Raw genomic sequence first — 19,910 nt, forward strand, 5'->3', positions numbered from 1 at the left:
GAAATTGTAATAGGAAAGAAGAAATCTGACTCCGTGTTGGATTTGTTCCTTTGGCTTTAATCCTTTGCCCTGTTTTCTAGGCTCAGACTAGTTAGCTCTACACCTTTTTTGAAAGAAAGTTGACTTTAGCCTGAAATATACAGGAGAGCCTATTCTCTGGGCTCTGATCTTTAAGGATGTTAGCTCTTCTGCACTTATGTAGAGAGTTTCAAGTTGCAAAATAAAGAATAACCTTATTTTTGTTGAAGGTTTTACAGGGGCACCATGATTTCACCCACATGGACAGCTGCAAGGACAAAGGACACCAAGGACAAACAATTCGTACAGCAAGAAGTTTGCAACAACCAACCACACCCCCTCCCCTTTGCAGTATAAAAGGAGCATGAATTCTGACTTGGGGAAGAGGGTTCTCCAGGAAATCAGTCTGACATCTTCTGGGTCTGCCAGCTTTTCAGATAAAGTCACTATTCCTTGCCCCAACACCTCATCTCCCAGTTTATTGGCCTGTCATGCGGCAAGTAGAATGAGTTTGGACTCGGTAACAAAATACATTGGAGTTAGTATGTCTCCACTTCTTCCTCATTTCCAATATGTAGCATGCACATCATTTATGATCTAGTGAAAATAATTCATCAAAGACAACAATAACAAGAAACTCACCTAGCTATCAACACTGAAGTCACAACCTATTAATTTTACATGCCATTTAACAACAAAACCAAAAAACTTAATATAAAGGCTTGATTCCATGGAAATAAAATTATTTCTAGTCCTACAAAACTTTTTCTTTTCTATTTTCTTTTGTTTTCATTATTGAAAGGAAAATAAAAATCAAATCATTTTATTTCACGTATTTTTGTTATAGCTACATATTTTAAATACTACAAAGAGATTTAAATTGCAACAAAAAAAGTTCACATATTAGTATAAATATATATATACAATCAATGGGGATTAGGAAAAGAATATACATTTAATAAAAACCCACTGCACATCCAGTCTTTTACAAGCATATCCTGGAATATAATCTCTATGATCCAGGGGTCCCCCACCCCCATTCTCATTGCCAACTCCCTTAGTAATCAACTACCAAGGCACCAGCATAGAACCACGCAATCAGTATTTTAGGTATAAGTGAGGCAATTAGCTCATTCAATTCTAAAACAAAAACCCTAAAATAAATACTGAACTTATTTACAGATAAAGAAAATTAGACACAAAAAAGTAAACTTTCTTCCTCAACTTCACGAAGCTATTAACTGGTAAAGGCAAGATTTGAACTCGTCTGCCTGATTCTAAAAACTAAGGTGGAAATCCCATTCCACTTGTGATGGTCCAGCAGCACAAACTATCACCCTATCTTTGTTCAGATCAAGCTTTAGACAGCCTGAGACAGCACCCCTTTCCTATGGAATTCGAGGGCAAATGATAAAATTAAGGGTTTTATATCCAGCAGTTTTCTTAGGTCTCATTTACATAAAGTGTCAGCAGGTCAGCAGAAAAACTCTGGGCAATGTGAGTGGGTCCAGAGCTTTTTGCTGATAAGAAACTCAATCTATCAGGATAGAGTGACATTCCCATGAGAGGCCACATGGACATAAACTAAAGGCAGCTGAGCAATGAAAACTAGCAAGACCCTGGAACTCAAGCAAGAAGGATACCTGCCATCCCACACCCATTTGCCTCTTCATCCATGTGGACACAATGTCAGGAGACCCAGGTTCTTGTCCAAGTTACACCATCATGGATTCTCACCCATAAACAGTTACGATTCTATGCTGTCTTAAGTCCTTTCCAACTCAAATATGATGACACCAATATCTAAGCAGAATCTCTATGTCTCCACTTCCTCTCTTCTAGTAGGAGAATAATTCTATGGCCACAGAGAAATCCAATAAAAAACCATGCATGAAGCCAGGAGAAAGTCTGCTTAAGAGACTTTGCTCTCACGCTCAGTGAATGAAAACTCAGAAAAAGTGGTCCTTCTCCCTCAGGAATTGAGAGGTAGCCAGATGTGTGTGTGTGTGTGTGTAAATCAAATACAGTCAAGTCTGGGATGTGAACAGATTTTTTTATGTCACTGTCATTTCTAGGGAATGAGCCAACTTTTAAAGTAATTTGAATCTAGTGTTCTGAGAGAGACTCAGGTTCTTTTGGTGGAGGAAGGGAAAGGAAAGGAGGAGAGGTAATGAAGCAAAGGAGTAAGTATACTGCTAGGGAAAGGCAAAACATTAATTTTGTTCCTACTGGCATAACATACAAATTAGGAACTGTCTTTCTCCCGATGTCTTGTCGAGCACTGAGTTGCAGAAGAAGCGACAGCCTATTTCTCACTGAGCTTGTGACTATACGTGACATCTTGTAGACAAAGATAATTTACCCTGAACAAATGCTAGCAGCAGGTTGTAATTCTCCTGTTTTGAGAGACAAGAAAACAGGAGTTCAAAGAGGGTAGATAACTTGACAAAAGTCAGAGGACCAGTAAACAAGAGAGGATGAATTCAAACTCAGATCTGAATGCAGAGTCTCATCTTCCCACTCCCAGGGCTGGAAAATCCTTAACACACAGGCTCCCCAGCTCCCCTGCATTGTTCCTGGCACCAAGCATTTCCCATGGCAGAGGTCTCCAGTTCTCACAGACACAGCGCTCTGTGCAGCCAATGAGCTTCATCGGATCTTGATCACCTACCTGCCACGCCCACCAGGCTTCACCATACAGGCAGGAAAGCTGGCTTTCAAGTGCATACGAAGCCACCCCCTGTCTAACCTGGGTTCTTCTGGGGCTTCTCCAGCCTAAAGGCAGCCATGAAACTGCTCACAGTTTGTACATGAGCCACACTACCTCTCTCCATCTGTCTCCCCACCTATACTACTTAGCTATGACCATTTTGAGAATCTTGGAAACAAATTTTTAAAAACACAAAAGAAAGGATTCTGTAACAAGTACTTAATACTTACAATTTTAAATGACAAATTACAAAGTGAGTATTTACAAACCGAATCTGCCTTCCTACGTGTCAGTTTGAACAGTTAAAATATATAATAGCAAAAAATTTTCACTTACAAAATTAACAAAAACATCAACAATAATCTGGAATAAACTCTAAAACAATGCCCATGTTTTACATGGAGAAAGTACAGGACTTTACTGAGTGGTAAAGTAAGAGGTGTGAATGTAGAGACATCAACATATTGTATGGAGGAAAGTAGTTTTGTAAAGATGTACGTTCTCCGAAATATAATTCAAAACTTACTAAAAAATCCCATGACAACTCTTCTCTGTTTTTTTTTTTAACTTGAAAAAATTATTTTAGAATTCTTCAGGAATAATAAAGTCATAATACTAGCCAAGAAAATTAGGGATGGAAAAAAGAATCAAAAAAAATCGCATTGTCAGATATTAAATAAATTTTTACAATATGTTAGATATAGCACTGGAATAAGAAAGTAAAATTGACAGAAATAAACCATGAGCTCAAAAAGAGACTCTAGTATACATAAGTAATTTTTACAGGTGGGATTTCAAATCAAAGAGCCAAGTATGAATTCAATAATTGTCTTGGGACAATCAGAGAATCACCTGGAAAAAACAAATTCTATTCCAGTCATAATGACAACAAGAAAAATTACAGATAGTGATGTAAATATTAGAAAGTACTAATAACAGCAAATATAACTCTTTGCTCATATTAATTCAACTTCTCCTCTCTATAACAAGTACTATTATCATCTCCATCTTAGAGATTAGAAAAACCTACAGAAGAGATATATACCATTATAAGAAAGTATTTCTAAGAATAAAATCAAGGATAAAACCCAAGGAGAAGACATTTACTATCTTAAGATTATTTTGGGCCACAACAAAAATAAACCTACTGAACAAAATGAAAGGCAAGATATGACAAGTAAAAGGTCTGTGATACATGTTGATGAAGACAAGGGGTTAATGTTCATAACATACAAAGAGCTGTCACAAAGCAACAAGAAGCTCCCTCACTTAAATGTGTGCAAAGGACAAAAGGGATCATTCACTTTTTAAAAGTCAGATGGCTAATGAGTGAAAAATGCTCAATACCTCTCTGGTCATCAAGTGCAAACTAAAACAAAGAAAAAGCACTTTTACTCATCATATTGGCAAATGTTTTTAAAAGATATTCTAGCTAGTGTCCATCTTTGAGAGAACAAACTGTTAGCGAACTTTTTGGAGGACGACATATCAATGGATATGCAAACTCTGAAAAACGTGTGTACACACACACTGAACTCCACTTTTAGGAATCGTTTCACTTAGAAAAAAAAATCAGTTCAAAAACATGTACTCATCAGAGCATTTACACAGCACTTTTTACAATGGTGGGAAGAAAAGCTGAAGTGAAATCATATCCAGCGATAGAGAATTGGTTACATAAGTTATTCTACATCTTTTCATTCCCCACAGGAGAAGGAATTTCTAGAGTCACTTGAAAGCAGCCTGTGATGTATGTAATTGTCACATCCAGGGACTGAATTTCCAGAAACCTTAACTAAAGGAATACTCATTCAAGGTCACAGGAATGTTTGTAAAAGAAGGATGCCAGTCAAACACCATTTCTGACAGTGGAAAATGGAGAAAACTTAAGTATCCACCATCAAGACAATGATGCCGTAAATCAAGGCTAGCTGTAGGCACTAAGGGGCCAGCGTTTCGGCGTGGTCCAAGGCCTTGTCCACAGTACTCTCCCACCGAAGGTGTCCTTGCACAAGAGACCAAACCTACATATCAGGAGACCCCTCTACTCTATCTGAAAGGACCGGGTGAGTCTGGAGTGGGAGGAAGTCTATGATATACCCCTGAGTGAATAAACTGAGCTGCAGAAAACATATAGTATGGCCTTATTTTTCAATAAAGCATATATACACACACATATAGATAGATTTCTGATATACGTGTATGTATGAATGTGTATATATATATGACACAGGCATAAAGGTCATGACATATATACACCACATTTTCAGCAGTTTTTACTCTCAGGAAAAAAGGGGAATGGATGTAGGGGCTTTTTGGTACCACCACAGTTCTCTTTTCAGTACTTCAGTTAAGTATACTTGGAATTTCAAAGTTTATTTAAGTCCGAACTAAAATGGAAGATGCCTCCACAAGACAGAATGCTATACTGGTCATTAAAAATCATGCAAAGGGGGATAGAATATTGTAGAAAAACGTGAAATAAGCAGAATGGAAAATGGAGGTCTCCACACAGAAAAAGGCACAGAGTGCTCGCTGGTTTTTATGACAGAGGAGATACACAATGATGAAAAGAAGAGAAAATAGATGTTAAAGTGTTAATTATTAACTCTGAGTAGTGGGATCAGGATAGACCCTTTTGCCCCTTTTTTCAGACTTTTATATTAAATACACATTATTTTTCTTCTAAAAAAAGCATTTTTAGATGTCTAGTACCACACATTGAAAAAAATACACGAGTACTTACAGAAACAATAACTAGGAGACACGGCAGCAGCGCCACACAATGTAGAACGGGCGATCCTGATTAAAACCACGCAGTTACATAAGGACCCACAAAGTGAGAGCACCTGCTGTAACAGGGCGTGGCCGCCTTCTATTTGCCAGTTGTGTCTTCAGGGCTGAGGCAGTTCTGAGCACGGCCACTGTCAGTGCTGGTGTCTGGATGGATGTCACTGGAGGTGAGGGCACCTGCAAGCCGAGAGGAAGAACAGAAATCATCCTCTGCTTTTTCTGTCTTGTTTCTCTGTTACTTTTAAAGAGAGGCATAAATAAGATAAACTAAATCTTCCCTACTAAAATTTCAGTAATGAAACCGTTTTCAAAGTGTTCACAACTTATATTCTGACTATAACTGTCTTTTCAACAAAGCATCATATTTATTAAATGTTAATTAACTCAGTTAATTAACTACCTGTTAAAACCTATTAAAGAACATGAAATGCACTACGTGAAAGCACCACGCCTGCAGTAACAACTTTAGCTGTCTTCACGGCAGTGCAGTCAGCCCCCACCATCCCGTAGCCCTGAGCTCCTGATGCTGGTAAGAGAACACGCTGCCGCCTCAGATGGAGAGAAACGGTGAAAGTGTTTTCTGAAATCTACAGCACTGACAAAACATAACTGACAAATCCCAGGCTCCTTTGAGGCTGTCATTTTATGTTTCTGATCAACACCCGTCAATGAGCAGAACCACCCCATTTCCGAGCCATGGGACTCACGTGGGAAGCAGTTTTGGAGAAATTTCCAGGTATAGAATGTAACAAACTATACATAGAACTCTGAAAAAATAAAAGATTCAATACCCTGATTTTGGAAGACACTCAAAATATTCTCCTAAGCCTTAGTAGCTGGAAAGGCTGGGCTTATCCTAAGCCACTTATTTATTTCACAGCCAGTGAGCATCTCCCACAAACCCTGTTTCCCTGTGTCTGCTGGGAGCCTCAGGCACACTCTTGCTGTCGATCATATAAGTCACAGGGCAGACGCGTGTGTCTCACGCCTGCAACCCTAACACAGGCCCACCTCCTAGCCTCACAGTTTGAACTTGGCCCCATTTTCTAACCTGCTTATTTGGTATCTGTTCTTCTGTAAGCTGCCTGAAATGCTTTTTGGAACAAGTCAGAAGAATGAGTGGGTAGAGAAATGGACAGTTGGACAGGTGAGAGGTGGGCAGACAGACAGAGAGACTCCAAGAAAAGGGGAACAAAGAAAATTCCCTATGCAGAACCCTCTTCTAGTCAGGGAAGAAAACCGCCACGGAGACGTGTGAAGAGGCAGGTGGCTTAGGGCTGTTTCCTGGATTCCATGAAAAGTCACACCAAGAGATGAGAGGGTAGAACTATAAATAATAAAAGAAAAAAGCATGCATGCTTGAAAAATATATCTACAATATGTACTTTCTAAAGAATAGATTCAAATCAGCAGGGCCCAATAACACAATCCTTGGGTATTTACAGAAATGAGAATCCCATCTCCAAACCACAAGGCATCCCTTAGAAGCACTGAGAGTCTTCACGGGGCGGTCATAAAGCCGTAACCGCAAAAGCTATGCTCTCCTGCACTTACGAGGAACGAGAAGCTGTGCTAGGGCTGCCCACGTGTGTCACTTACACCCCCCAGCACCTCTATGGGGGGGACGCCTAGCGAGCCCCGTCTCTGCAGGACAGAAAACTAGTCCGAGAGACGCAAAGCCGGCCTACCACTTCTCCATCTCACAGGACTGGTCATTCCAGAGCAGGACTCAAACTCGGACCCACGTTTGTTATCACGTTTCTACCGTGCTTTGTGTGCTTATTTTGTGTATAATACATTTGTTTCTGGCATGAAAGGACATTTTATAAATGATCGGTTGTCTTGCCTATCTCTTTAGCTCACAATCATTACATTTTTGAATTGTACTCTTTTCCCCTGGAGAAAGGAACGGAAAGAGCAGTGGTCAGAATGAGCTGGGGCTCCATTCTTTATCTGTTACCTCATCTCATCCAAGTCCCCAACCAGGGAGAAGGATCAAATGTCCTCTTCATCTTTTAAAGAGAGGTCTCCAGTGATGGTGACTTACTCAACTCCAAAACCAAGTCTGGGGGAAGGGCACATGCAGCAACCAGAGCAGTATCATGTATAGGAAGGTGAAAAGAGCTCAGGGGGTCAGCCTGATTTAATTTCAATCGATAAAAGAATACCACAAACTAAAAATACTAGCATGCAATGGATTGGCTCTTTCGTGACATCTAGCAAGTTTCCACAGCCCATATGTAACATTATCGTGAACTAGTGAAAGGAAGAGATCACAGATAGGGAAAATCAATGCCACAGGCAGGCTGAAACCCAGGCTGGAGGAAAGGAAGGGAAAGGGCATAATTAAGAAAAGGGGAAAGTCTGGGAAAAAGATATCATCACAAGGATTCTCAAGCATCATTCAGCAATCATAAAATCATTCATTCAAGAAAGAGTTACTTAGGTCTTATTTTGTGCAAGATTTTACAGAGGGAAAAGAAAGACTTCAGGGTCCATGGTAGCAGAAAGGGGCGGGTCTATAATACAGTTCTCATTCTGGTACCTTGCACATTTTTACTCAGTATAAAGGGAAAATATAAAGTAAAATAATACTATGTAAACTCTACACATGGATGAAATAAAATTAAAGAAGACCTAAATACCTGGACAGACACACCACGCACATTCCTGGATCAGATGACAGTGCTCTTGGAATGTCAGTGCTCCACAGAGCGATCCATATATTCAACGTGGTCTCGATCACAATCCCAGTGGGCTCCTCTGCAGTAACTGACTAGCTGCAGCTACAATTCATATGGGAATTCGAGGGTCTCAGTAACCAAAACGTACTTGAAAAAGAAGAACAACGTTAGATGACTTGTAATTCTCAATTTCAAACCTTACAACTGTATCTCCAGGTGAGATTAGAGGCCATTTTATCTTATTACTGTGTTTATCCTTATTTTCTAAATTCTCTACAACGAATATACCTGTTAGAATAAGAAAAATAAAAAGTAAGGTATCTTTTAAATCATGCACAACGTTTCATTCATTGGGAAAAAATTATTTTAAATATAAAGAGATAAAGAAATATCTAGTGAAAAAGGACTACTTAAAAACAAGTGTGTATTTACATTTTTAAGAAATTGAAAACTGAAAAACACAAACACATCAAGTTTCAAGGGAGACAAATACAACATATCAACACTTATTTTCAAAAATTCTAATTGAACAATGAAAACTCAAGAAAGGGAATATCGTGATTGACAGTCAACTGCAAACACATGGAGAGCAAATGCCTAGAAATCACAGTTCCTTTAAATCTGCTACTAACTCAATAGGAGGGGAAATTTCTCCCTGAGGGGACAGTAGAATCCCATGCATAAGACAGGATACACAGTACAAACTGCACTAGAATCTGGGGTGATTTTCTTAGAACAATTCTGAAGTTACAACATTGCTGAAAAACTATAAAAACACTGACAGACAGATTAAAACACACAGTCATATATATTATATAGAAACATATGAAGTCTGCTCCCATATTATATAGAAATACAAACATATTTGTGCATTTATAGGCACTGATTACTTTATCTCAGATAGAATATTTCAACTAAAACAAAAAATCAATAATACACACCTCTTGTCAAATCTACTTGATAAGTTACTCTGCTATGTAACCATAATGTGTCTAAGATAGATCTAAAATTAGTGAAAAAGATCTTTGTATGGTTTCTTGAATTCTTCTCAAAATTCCAAGCTTAATTTTAAAATAGATCTGAGCAGTATTTCTATATTATCTTTGCCCTTGTGAAATGAACAACATAGTCTGTTGTCAAAATTCTGTCCTTACAATGATTCACAAGCACCGTATCCTCACAAAACTGCTGGACAGCAAGGCGCTATCCAGACACTGTGACCAAACAAATGAAACACAAGGAAGTCAGTGACACTATTCTGGAGGGCATATAATCTGTGTCAACACCGGGTTTTTATTTGATTGGTTTGATTGGGTAGCAAGATGAAATCAATCAAGTACTTTCTTCTTTGAGCATGCTGTAAGTCATGACTCTTTTCAGTGTCATGAGCAGGAAAGAGTTAAGCATGACTTGATTAGGTCAAATAGCAACAATCATCACCGGAGAGTGAGTAATAAAGAAGTTAACTGATAGCAATACTTCTGCCTACATGAGACCTAAAATAAATCTACACTGATATCCGAAAGGAAAATGAGGAGATGAGGTCCCCAAAGAGAAAATAAACTAACAAGAAATCAAAAACGGAAACAGTTTTTCATTAACGATTCCAGGAAAGAGTGGAGCATGTTGGTGAAAAGCACAGATGTTGGGGACAAACATGAGGGTCTGAACTCCCACAGCACTGGGTAGCTGTGACACTGATACGTCAGTGAAATTTTCTGCATCTCAGTCTCCTATCCATAAACTGGGGACAAAAACCGCACCCATCTCCTACAACGGTCCTACGAATTAAGTTATTTTATATATAAAATTTTAAATAAAATACCTCAGATTTTATATAATACCCCAAAAGCACAAGGAACAAAGAAAACAGAGATAAATTGGAGTTCATCAAAATTTAAAACTTTGCTTCAAAGGGCACCATCCAGAGAGTGAAAAACCAATACACAGGAGAAAATTTTTTCAAATCATTTATCTGATTAGGAATTTGTATCTCCAAATGAAAAAAAAAAAAGAAAACCCTACAACTCAACAATAAAAAGGCAACTAAATTAAAAGGTGAATAAAGGATCTGAAAAGGTATTTTTTAAGGAAAATATACAAATGGCCAATAAGCACAATGAAACGATGTTCAATATCATTAGCTCTAAGGGAAATCAAGTCAAAACCACTAGAAGAAACCGCTTCACACCCACAACAATAGGTTATAATAATAAAAAAAAATAACAAACACTAATGAGGACACAGAGGAAGCGGAGCAGGCAGCAGTTGCTGGTGAGGACGTAACACAGCGTGGCCACTTTGGTAAACAGCCTGGCAGGTCCTCAGGGAGTTGAAAATTTGGTTTCTGAATGACCCAGCAATTCTGCTGTCTGGGCACACACGTAAGAGAACTGAAAACAAATGTCCACATAAAAACTCCTAAAGGAATTTTCTCGGAGACACTACTCATCACAGCCAAAAAGCAGAAACAACCCAAATGCCTATCACCTGATGAATGGGTAAACAGTGGGGCCCAGCCATACAGTGGAATATTATTCAGCAATAGCAAAGCATAGAGTACTGACCCAGGCCACAACGTGGACAAACATTGAAAACGTTACTCAGTGTGAAAGAAGTCAGTCACAATAGACGGTTCCACTTACATGAAGTGACTCGATTTAAATGAAATGTCCAGTACAGGCAAATCCACAGAGAGAGAAGAGTGGCTCATTGGGGCTGGGGGAGGATGGGGAAGATGGAAATATCTGCTTATGCATACGGGGCTTCCTGTTGGGGGGAAGAAAATGTTCTAAGATTGACTGGGATGCACAATTCTGGGCATAGAGTAAAAACCGCTGTACATTTTAATGGGTGAATTGTATTAAAACTGTTAAGAATAAAAGCACCTCGGGCCAGTACCTTCCCATAGTAAATGCAAATTGCTAAATTTTATTACAGGAAGAAGAAACTGCCTTCAGCATGAAAGCAGGAGATCAGCAAATGTGAGTTAACCGAAATTGGACAAGAGCATTTCACTTGAAACAGTTGCTGAGTGTACACGAAATATTCAGAAATAGGAAAATTAGTTTCACATCATGAAGAAGCATTCTGCTTCAAATGCAGATCAAGGATTTGGCAAGCCCAGCTGCTAGAAATGACCAGAGAAGAAACCTGGTCTGTAAAACAAGCACCAGAGCCAGCAAGGAAGTGGTGATGAGGAAAGCAGGCGGCCGAAAATCTGGAACAGTTTGCTACAATTAATTTCTCCACTGAAAATTCAAAAATAAAATAAAAGTGATGTAATGCTCTGTTGACCTCACGTGAATGGGCTTCCTTCGTTTCTCGACTGTTCTGTAACCCCGATTGAGGGACTCTTGAGAATCAGCATGGCTCCTGGGAGTCCCCAAATGACTGCCAACCAGCACGCTGACCACCATCACATCTGCCAGGGTGGAATTGCAGAGAAGAGACCAACTTCTGAAAGGAAATGTTGTCAAGGGAAGAAAAGGCTGCAGTCAGTCCTGGGACAGAGGCCCTCTGAGCAGAGGCCAGAAGGCTTCAGGTGAACTGCAGTGGCTCTGGGGCAAGAAGGGACCACGGGGGAGCATATCTCAATTCTCTCCTCTCTCTCCCTCTGGTAGGAGAGATAAAGCCTGCATACTTCTCACCTGGAACTGTGGCATCTGGCTGGCAGAAGTCTTAACAACACGGAATGATTATTCAAGACTCTGTGTAAAAAGTCAAGAAATCGAGAGGTAGTAGGGAGCCAACTCCACGAGCCTCTCAAATGCTCCCATATTTATTGTGTATAATCAAAGGAAAAATTCATCAACAGTTGTGAGATAGTAAGGAGTAACTTCGGGAAAGAAGGGATGAGGCAGAGATTGTAAAATCCTCAATGAGTACAAAGGATTAATGTATCTTTAGGGAAGTCATGGGGTGAGGGGAACAAGATACATTTTTATATATGTGAATTACAAAGCAGACCACCAGACCAGTCAGGTCCTTGTTTTGGGGATAATAGACTATCAAACAGCACACAAGCCCAGCGTTTATTGCTGAGGGCCACGGTCCTTGCTTTGCAACCAGCAGAGTGCTATCTAAAACCTCAACTATGCAAGCAAAGCATTGTCTCTGCTTTTTAAGGCAAGGAGACTGGTGTGAGGATGCACAGGCACTTGCTTGTAAAGCAGTTTCTAAGCATATTTTTTTCTTATCAAAGTTCACAGCCGGCTGGGGTGTGCTACAGTTTGTTAAACCAATCATGGGCTTTCACATGGAACCATTATGAAGGACACCCTAGGATGACAAATCCTGCCTCTGGGTCTTTTCCTGCCATCTTCAGCCACTCTAGCAGGGTCTAGGCACATCCGTGAATAACGATCCTACAGAACCACCCACACTCTTAAATACTGGTGCTTGAAAATTAATTTTAGCTCTACACAACTTACCGTAGAAAAGTTTCAGAAATAAAAGATATGATATCCCTTTTATATCTCATCATATTACTGATTTTTCTGATTGCTCTAAGCTGCTTCTACTTGGTAAAGCACATAATTCTACAGGTGAACTCAGTAATTTCCATTGGGCATATCTATCCATTTTGGGCCCGCTAACTACTATTGGTCAAATATCGATACACTTAATTGATTTATTTGTTTATCAATTTCAGCCGGGAGGAGTGGGAGTGTCACTCTTTTCCTCAGCCCACCCTCAACACTTTTCTCATCAACTCAGGACTCCTGAAAACAAAACAAATTATTTGTTTCCCTTCTACTCTTTCCACAAACACAACAGGAAACATCAGCCTGGAGAAAGAATTCAACACAAATGTTAAAACAAAAATCTACAAACCTGCAGCAACTCCATCTCCGAATCATGATACACAATGAAATGAGAGTAAGTGTGTCAGGCACAAAGCAGGCGTGAGCCTGACCACCTCATTTCTATTCTTCAAAGGAAGGAAGGTTTTTGTATTTTTTTATCATTCTTTGTCATTGTTTCTGATTATGCCAAAAAATATTTTATGAAATAATTATGCACTGCAATAACAGATTTTTATTGTATCAAGTATAGATGGCATTCAGAGGGGATAGGAAAACCCAGCTCTGTAAAAAATGCAAAATTTCTTCCCCTGTTAATAACACGTATACAAAATGCCACAGAGAATTCAAATTCTTGTGGAGAGGAGCAAAAGCCACAGAACAAAAGCAAAGTCATTACAATGAGTCAATTCAAAATTCACTGGACAAACATGCTCAATGCATTCAAAGAATTTTAAAGGCACACTGCAAACCATTCACTTAATGATCTGCAGGCTAGAGGAAGCATTTCCCTCTTTAACAGACAACAGAAATCAATAAGGTGCCCCAACAAACAAGGACCAAAAACAATCAGGTTTTTAACGGTTCTCATAAATCAGCATGTTCTAAACATCAAAATCCAGAAATTTTAAACATTCATTCAAACCACAATGAAACAAGCATTTCAAAAAAAAAAAAAAAAAACTAAGCACACAGATCATGTACATAGATTAATGAGCATGTCTTGTACCGCTGGAAGAAAGAACAGGTTATAGCCTTTTACTTGAAAAATAAAACAACTTTTAAAGATAACTGCTAAAACACATTTCATCATTCAAGTTGCCTTCAAAAATCTGAGGCACTTGTATCTGATCAGAAAAGCAATTCTGAGTAATAGTATGTTACAATTCAGCGCCAGTTTGCTTTAGAAGAAAAAAGAAAAGCTACTGTTCCTCAAATCCTTCACAGAGTGTGAAGTGCCTCCCGGCCTCTTTCTCCTCCCGTTTTCTAAGCTCATGCTCCCCAACCCTTCTGAAACAAGTATGACAACCTCTTATTCCCAATATGCCAAATGACAAAAGAATATCAATTTATTTGTGTAAATATATGCCTACACCTTGAACTGGAGGAAAAAGGTATCAGAAGTCTATATGGAACTTATTTCTACCTTCCTGAAATCACACACACAAACGTTCACACAGACACAGACACATACCCCCTGGATTATTGGACACTTCAAAAGCTTAGGAATTCCAACTTCTAGAAGATAACTTTGTAGTTAGTTTAAAATACAATTCTGTCAGCTTTTGAAAGCCTTGATCATCTGCTAAACCATCCAAATATCAAAGAGACCCAATTAGCCTTCTCTGTAGAATGTAATTTCCATTGATGGCAAAACAGACCCTAAGAAGTACTGGATCAAAGACTCGTGTTTATCACTACCTATCATCGTTTTTAAGCACATTAACAGATTCAGAATTGTATGTCTCAACAACATTTATTCTTATTGAAATAGCAAACGTGTTCAATTGTCTATAAAGAGACTAGGTCCCATGATGGTGTTTAAGATCTATTTTGTGTATTGCAATATTTATTTTCAAGTGCAGACAAGGAGGGTGTGCATTACTCAGTTGTAGAGCACCTACTTAGCATGCACAATGTCCTGGCTTCAGTCCCCAGTACCTCCAAAAAAATAAATAAAAATAAGTGCATATTTAAAAATAAGAATAAAGTTATAAAAAATACAGACTAAAAACCACTGCAATCTAGCTGCTACAATTATACTAAGAAAACAAGGGTTACTATCAAACACTGACTATATGCCAATCACAGAGACAATCACAAATCACACCTGACAACCATCACGTGTGATTCTCAGCAAACCTACTAAGTAGACACGGATGAGCAACCCGGCAGTGCGGATGAGGAGACGTATCTCGGAGGAGCCGTGGACGCTGACCGTCCTGCTCCCCGTGACACCACGTCAGCCCAGGGCAAGCGCTGACAGAGCTGCTCTGAGGGGACACCCAGCTGCATGGAGCCTTGGGGCACTGGGGAGTCCCAGAAAACACTAAAAATTGTTCAGTGAAAAACCAGCTCAAATATACTACATTGTGCCACATCCTTTAAACAGGGAACATGACTGAGACTTTTTGATGCCTCCGTGTCCTTTCCGCCATCATCAATTATTTGCCCTCTCAGCACGACCAGTGACGAACTGGACCCCATATGAAGTGAAGTCAGATGGCAGAGAATTTAAAGCTGTTTTATGAAGTTTGTAAGACTCTGTCTATGCCTCACACAGGCGGTCAACCATCACTTCTCACCGGTGTGGATGTACCACATGAAATCACTCCTTTCTCCTTTTTAAAATCCCTTCATCTAATCCAGACTTTTCAACAGCAAAGCAGCAGCTCAACCACAGTGGACAGCTTCTTACCAAATGGACTCGAACAGCTCATCGGACTACCTGGAAGCCCTTTTCTTCTATTAAGCCCACTTCCGGGTACTTCATTTTCTGATTGGTGGACTTGCCCACCGACTGGCCAACTCATAGAGCTCCCAGCCTCACATCCGGGGGTGGGAGAGGACCCTGCTGTTTGGAGAAATCAGTGAGGAAGGCGGACATCCTCCAGACAGGTCTGCACGGGTAGAAGTGCGACAGTGTGCTCAGAAATTATACCGTTAGCATCCCTGGGCTTCCATGGACTGGATTCAAATTAACCAAACTCATGACACACTGAAGCAAGAAAACCAGAAACTTATTAATGTAACAGAAGAAGTGAAACTATAAACCAGACTGAAATATCAGAGTTCAACCATGAGTATATTTTCTTCTCCACAGCCCAATCACGGGCAGGGAGTCACATGGCAACCATGGACAGAAGCAGAGCAGGAAGGGTTTGTAGATTAACTCAATGGACTAAATTTCTGTTATAAGAACAGATCTACTGCCTAGAAAATAATTAACGCTAATCACAGTGCACACTTCGTGTACAGTGGCCGAGACATGACAGTGAGCACCTGTGTAACTCTCCTTTCCCTGTCCTTTCTGGGCTAACTGATGCAAAGTGGTACAAAGATTCAGGGATGCAGATACCTCTAAACACCCAAAGCCCATCTCTGGGAGCCTCAAAACCAGACAGCCAGGGTTTAAATACCAGCTCTGCCACTTACTAGCTCTGTGACCTTGGCCAACTTACTTACCTTCTCCGTGCTGAAATTTCCACACTGTAAAACTGGGATAACAATCAAACCTTCCTTACTCGCTTGTTGAGAAGATTGAAGGATTCATTTCTGTAAAACTCTCAGAAAAGAATGTAGCACATTTTTGGTGTTCAACAAATGTCAACTTAATATAAAAGTGATTTACAAGTCTCCCTTCTAATAATATTATGTGTTTCCTGGCTAGTATAAGTCCCAAAGAAAATCCTTATTTCTCCTTTAATAAACTCTTGGGGAGCACACTCTCATTCCATTCCACCACCTGTTTAAACTAGGTAGGGGATGCCTCCTCCCCACTCCTCTGGGCCATGGAGAGTGCTTCTCCCTTCATACCCCTGGCCGCTGGATCACAGCTAGCCCTCGTCACACTAACAGGGTGAGGTGTGAGTCCGGGGAGACAAGCAGGGAATGTGAAACCATACCTTTCCCTCCAGTGTTGGTCACCATTGGGAAACATCTGGGATGCTCAGCTCCATGTCAGGACAGCCCTGTGCATGAAGCGGCAGGTCCTCTCAAGGGAAGGCTCGCTGTGTCCCAGAGCTACCTGGGACAGGGTGAGTCTCTAATTCTGGGACACAGTATCATGACACACATTTTCCCACAGCCCTGAAGTTCATGGAGAACGTGGCTTTATCAGTAACAAAGAAGACATTTATCGCCTGCCTACTTTTTTGTGTCATCTCTCAGTTGGCTGCTGGAGACAACATGCATATAAGTTTTGGATCCCCTTAGGCCCCAACATATATGAAGTAACAAAAAATTCTGTGGCTTAATGTTGGTTCAGGGTGACTGTGTACCACTTCTGACTCTGCTGATGCTTAATTATGGGTATAGGAACTATGGAACCTCCTCAAATATCTTTCATCATAAACCAGCTTTTCTTGTTTTCCTGTTTCTTAGTAATTGCCAAAGACTATAAAATGATGGCTTCACACCAAACAGCAGCTAAAGATTATGAGCCCTCTTGACATACCCACTGTGGTAAACCCTTTACATAATTTCTAATTCTCACAATTCTACAAAGCAGATACCAACGTCCCAATCTCACAGACGAGGGAAAAACTCAGAACGAACTGACTCAGGCTCACATGGCTCAGTGGCAGCGCGTGCACGCAAACCCAAGTCAAAAAACTACACCCCTTCCTATATGTACCAAATGTCCTACCACCAATTAACACACAGCAGCGGGGTCAATACTCAGGGAACTCAGTACACTTTTCAGCTATAAGGTTCTCCAGAGGCCGTTACTAGCTGTTTTATAAGTTCCCGGCTCACTGGTTTCTAACACTGGAAGAAAAGCCCGATTTTGCCACTGTTCACACAGCAAGTCTGAGATGTTCACAGCGAGATGACAGAATAAAACTAAAATATAAGCAGAACAATTTTTCCACGTAGACAGACATAATGGACATTGTGCTATTCTGAAGCATCAAGCAAAGAAATCAAAACAAAATAACGTTGTTTAAGCCTTCTTTAACAAACAGGAAAATTAAGACGGTAAGAAGGTGCAACAAGCGCCACCTATGGCTAAAAAGACCTTCCAGGTTGCCAGGAAGCATGCAACACAAAAATTGCCTGAAGGATCAGAAACGAGAATCAGATAACTAAAAGCTTCTGTAGCACATACTGCACTTTGCTTCGGGGGAAGCGAGGGTAACTCAGTATTTAATCTGATATTGCTAATACTCCTGAATATAAACAAAAGACACAGGCTCATGGAAACTCATCTTAGAAGAGGAAAGAATCCAGTAGTGCCACTTCATTTTACAGGAGGGGAGACTGAGACATGGGATCTGTCCTCCTTGCAATCGGCAACAAATCTCTCCTAGGCCTCATGTCTTGCACTGTAGCAAAAATGAACAGATCTGTACTAGGCCTATATTCATAAAAGTCGCGTCTGTATTTTTCCGAAAGTAGGTTATCTAAGTATCTTGCAACATACTTCTCAAAATCCAGGAAATCATACGTTTGTTGAAATACAAAAACATTTATTTACATAATAAAACAGCATGAGCTTTATTGTCTCTATTAAAAAAGTTACATGTCAAATCAATGTTTTGATATTTTAAACCTGTTAAGAGTGCAGGAAAAAAGATAAAAATTTTCTTAAATCACAAAAGGGAGAAGCTTATTCCCTGAAAATGATCAATGTGGATGTCAGAATCCAACGAATTTAAATGTCTGAGTGGATGGTTACACGGCAACATGACATCTGAGTTCTAACAATACACATTCTGTGTAAATAACCTTCAAGGTCGTCTGCTTAAGGCAATTTAAATAGTCCCTGTCTCACTAGAATGATACAGATTTCATTAAAACTTCATAGTGCACTAAAAAAATAAATGAATCCTTGTTACTTTAAGCCATATTCATATATATCATATATATACATATTAAATATGCATCAGTAATAAGCCACACTCTTTAGTATTCAGAGTTGATCCTTCTAAAATATCTGTCATTTTGACAGCACATTTTTACTAAGCACCTCTTGGGTTCTTTGTATACAAGGCTACTAACTCTCACAGTCAGACAAGTTAAACGATATTACTCAAATTTCACAAATGAGGAAATGTACTTAAGCCATGAAAACAACTTATATCTACATCATCAGGAAAGAAAAGAATAAAGATTTTCTTAAAATATTCACTGACAATCTTTTCTTCCATATTAAGACTACATAAAACCAATTCAGTCTTTGTAAGTATTTCTGTCAATAAGGGCCACTAGAGAAAAACAAGTAACATCATCAGCAGGGGTTGGATTTTCAAAGCCCCCTTCTCATTTGCATTAGAATTATTTTTAATGTTTTGTTTTTAGTGCTTACAGAGCATTAAAATACATAAAAATTAACTTTTTATGCCACTACCTGAGAATTAAACATCTGTGAAAATGTACAATTTTAATTTATGCCACTCTGTCTCACATTCTCACTGGTGTCTCCCCTTTGAAGGCCTCATCAGGCTGAGATCACTAAAATCGGCCATTTATGGAGTCACAGGCGTTCGGGTAACCACTCAACGGGAGGCTGATTAGAGAAGCAATTAAGAATGAATCCTGTGCAGCCTGGGTTCCAGCACCGAGCTAGCCACCGACAGCTGCGTGTGATTTGGGACAAGCTGCTCCATTTCTCAATCCCTCAGCTGCAAAAAAGGAGACACAGATACCTACCGTCAAACACCTGCTATGAAGTAAAACATGAGTAAAGTATTTTAGCCTTAGGCAGGTGTCCATTCAGAGCGAGTTTGGTCATTATGATGATGAGGATGTCTGTTAATAAATTGAGCTAGACCAAAAAGGAGAAATCACCTTAAAGGAGAAACATTTTAAGCCAATGAACATTTCCTTTTGGATGGATTGCAGAATATTCTATTCATTTTTTTAATAAACCAAGTTTTGTCCATTAATAATAGATTTACAGGTTCATGGACAAGTCTCCAGAAAAAGAATTAGAGGCCTCTAACCTCTGAATACTAAGAAAGTAAATTTTAAAAAAAATCAGGGGGGAGATTATACCTCATTTGGGAGAGTATGTGCTTAGCATGTATGAGGCCCTCAGTTCAGTCCCCACTAACTCAATTTAAAAACTTTTTTTTTTAAGAAATGGAGAATTAAAGCAAAAAGATGGAGGGATACGGAAATTTTTTAGAGACTCATCTCAGATTTAAGATGGGGAAAAAACCATCCATTTCTCAG

The 19,910-nt window shown here is 39.5% G+C and overlaps 1 long non-coding RNA gene across 18 annotated transcripts in view; it reads right to left on the reverse strand.

Annotated features, from left to right (window-relative positions):
- LOC141578925 (uncharacterized) overlaps window positions 1-19,910 on the reverse strand; it is a 127,034-nt gene that overhangs the window by 74,161 nt on the left and 32,963 nt on the right. For 11 of the 18 annotated variants that reach the window (XR_012509828.1, XR_012509839.1, XR_012509840.1 and 8 more), the window contains 4 exons: window positions 11,856-11,915; window positions 10,851-11,664; window positions 8,167-8,352; window positions 5,475-5,698 (listed from right to left, as the gene is read on the reverse strand). This is a non-coding gene — a long non-coding RNA (uncharacterized LOC141578925). The remainder of the gene's footprint in view (window positions 1-5,474; window positions 5,699-8,166; window positions 8,353-10,850; window positions 11,665-11,855; window positions 11,916-19,910) is intronic. The other 7 variants (XR_012509829.1, XR_012509831.1, XR_012509824.1 and 4 more) reach the window with 3 other exon arrangements.

The sequence above is a fragment of the Camelus bactrianus genome, chromosome 10 (genome assembly GCF_048773025.1).
Source record: "Camelus bactrianus isolate YW-2024 breed Bactrian camel chromosome 10, ASM4877302v1, whole genome shotgun sequence".
Classification (NCBI taxonomy): Eukaryota; Metazoa; Chordata; class Mammalia; order Artiodactyla; family Camelidae; genus Camelus; species Camelus bactrianus.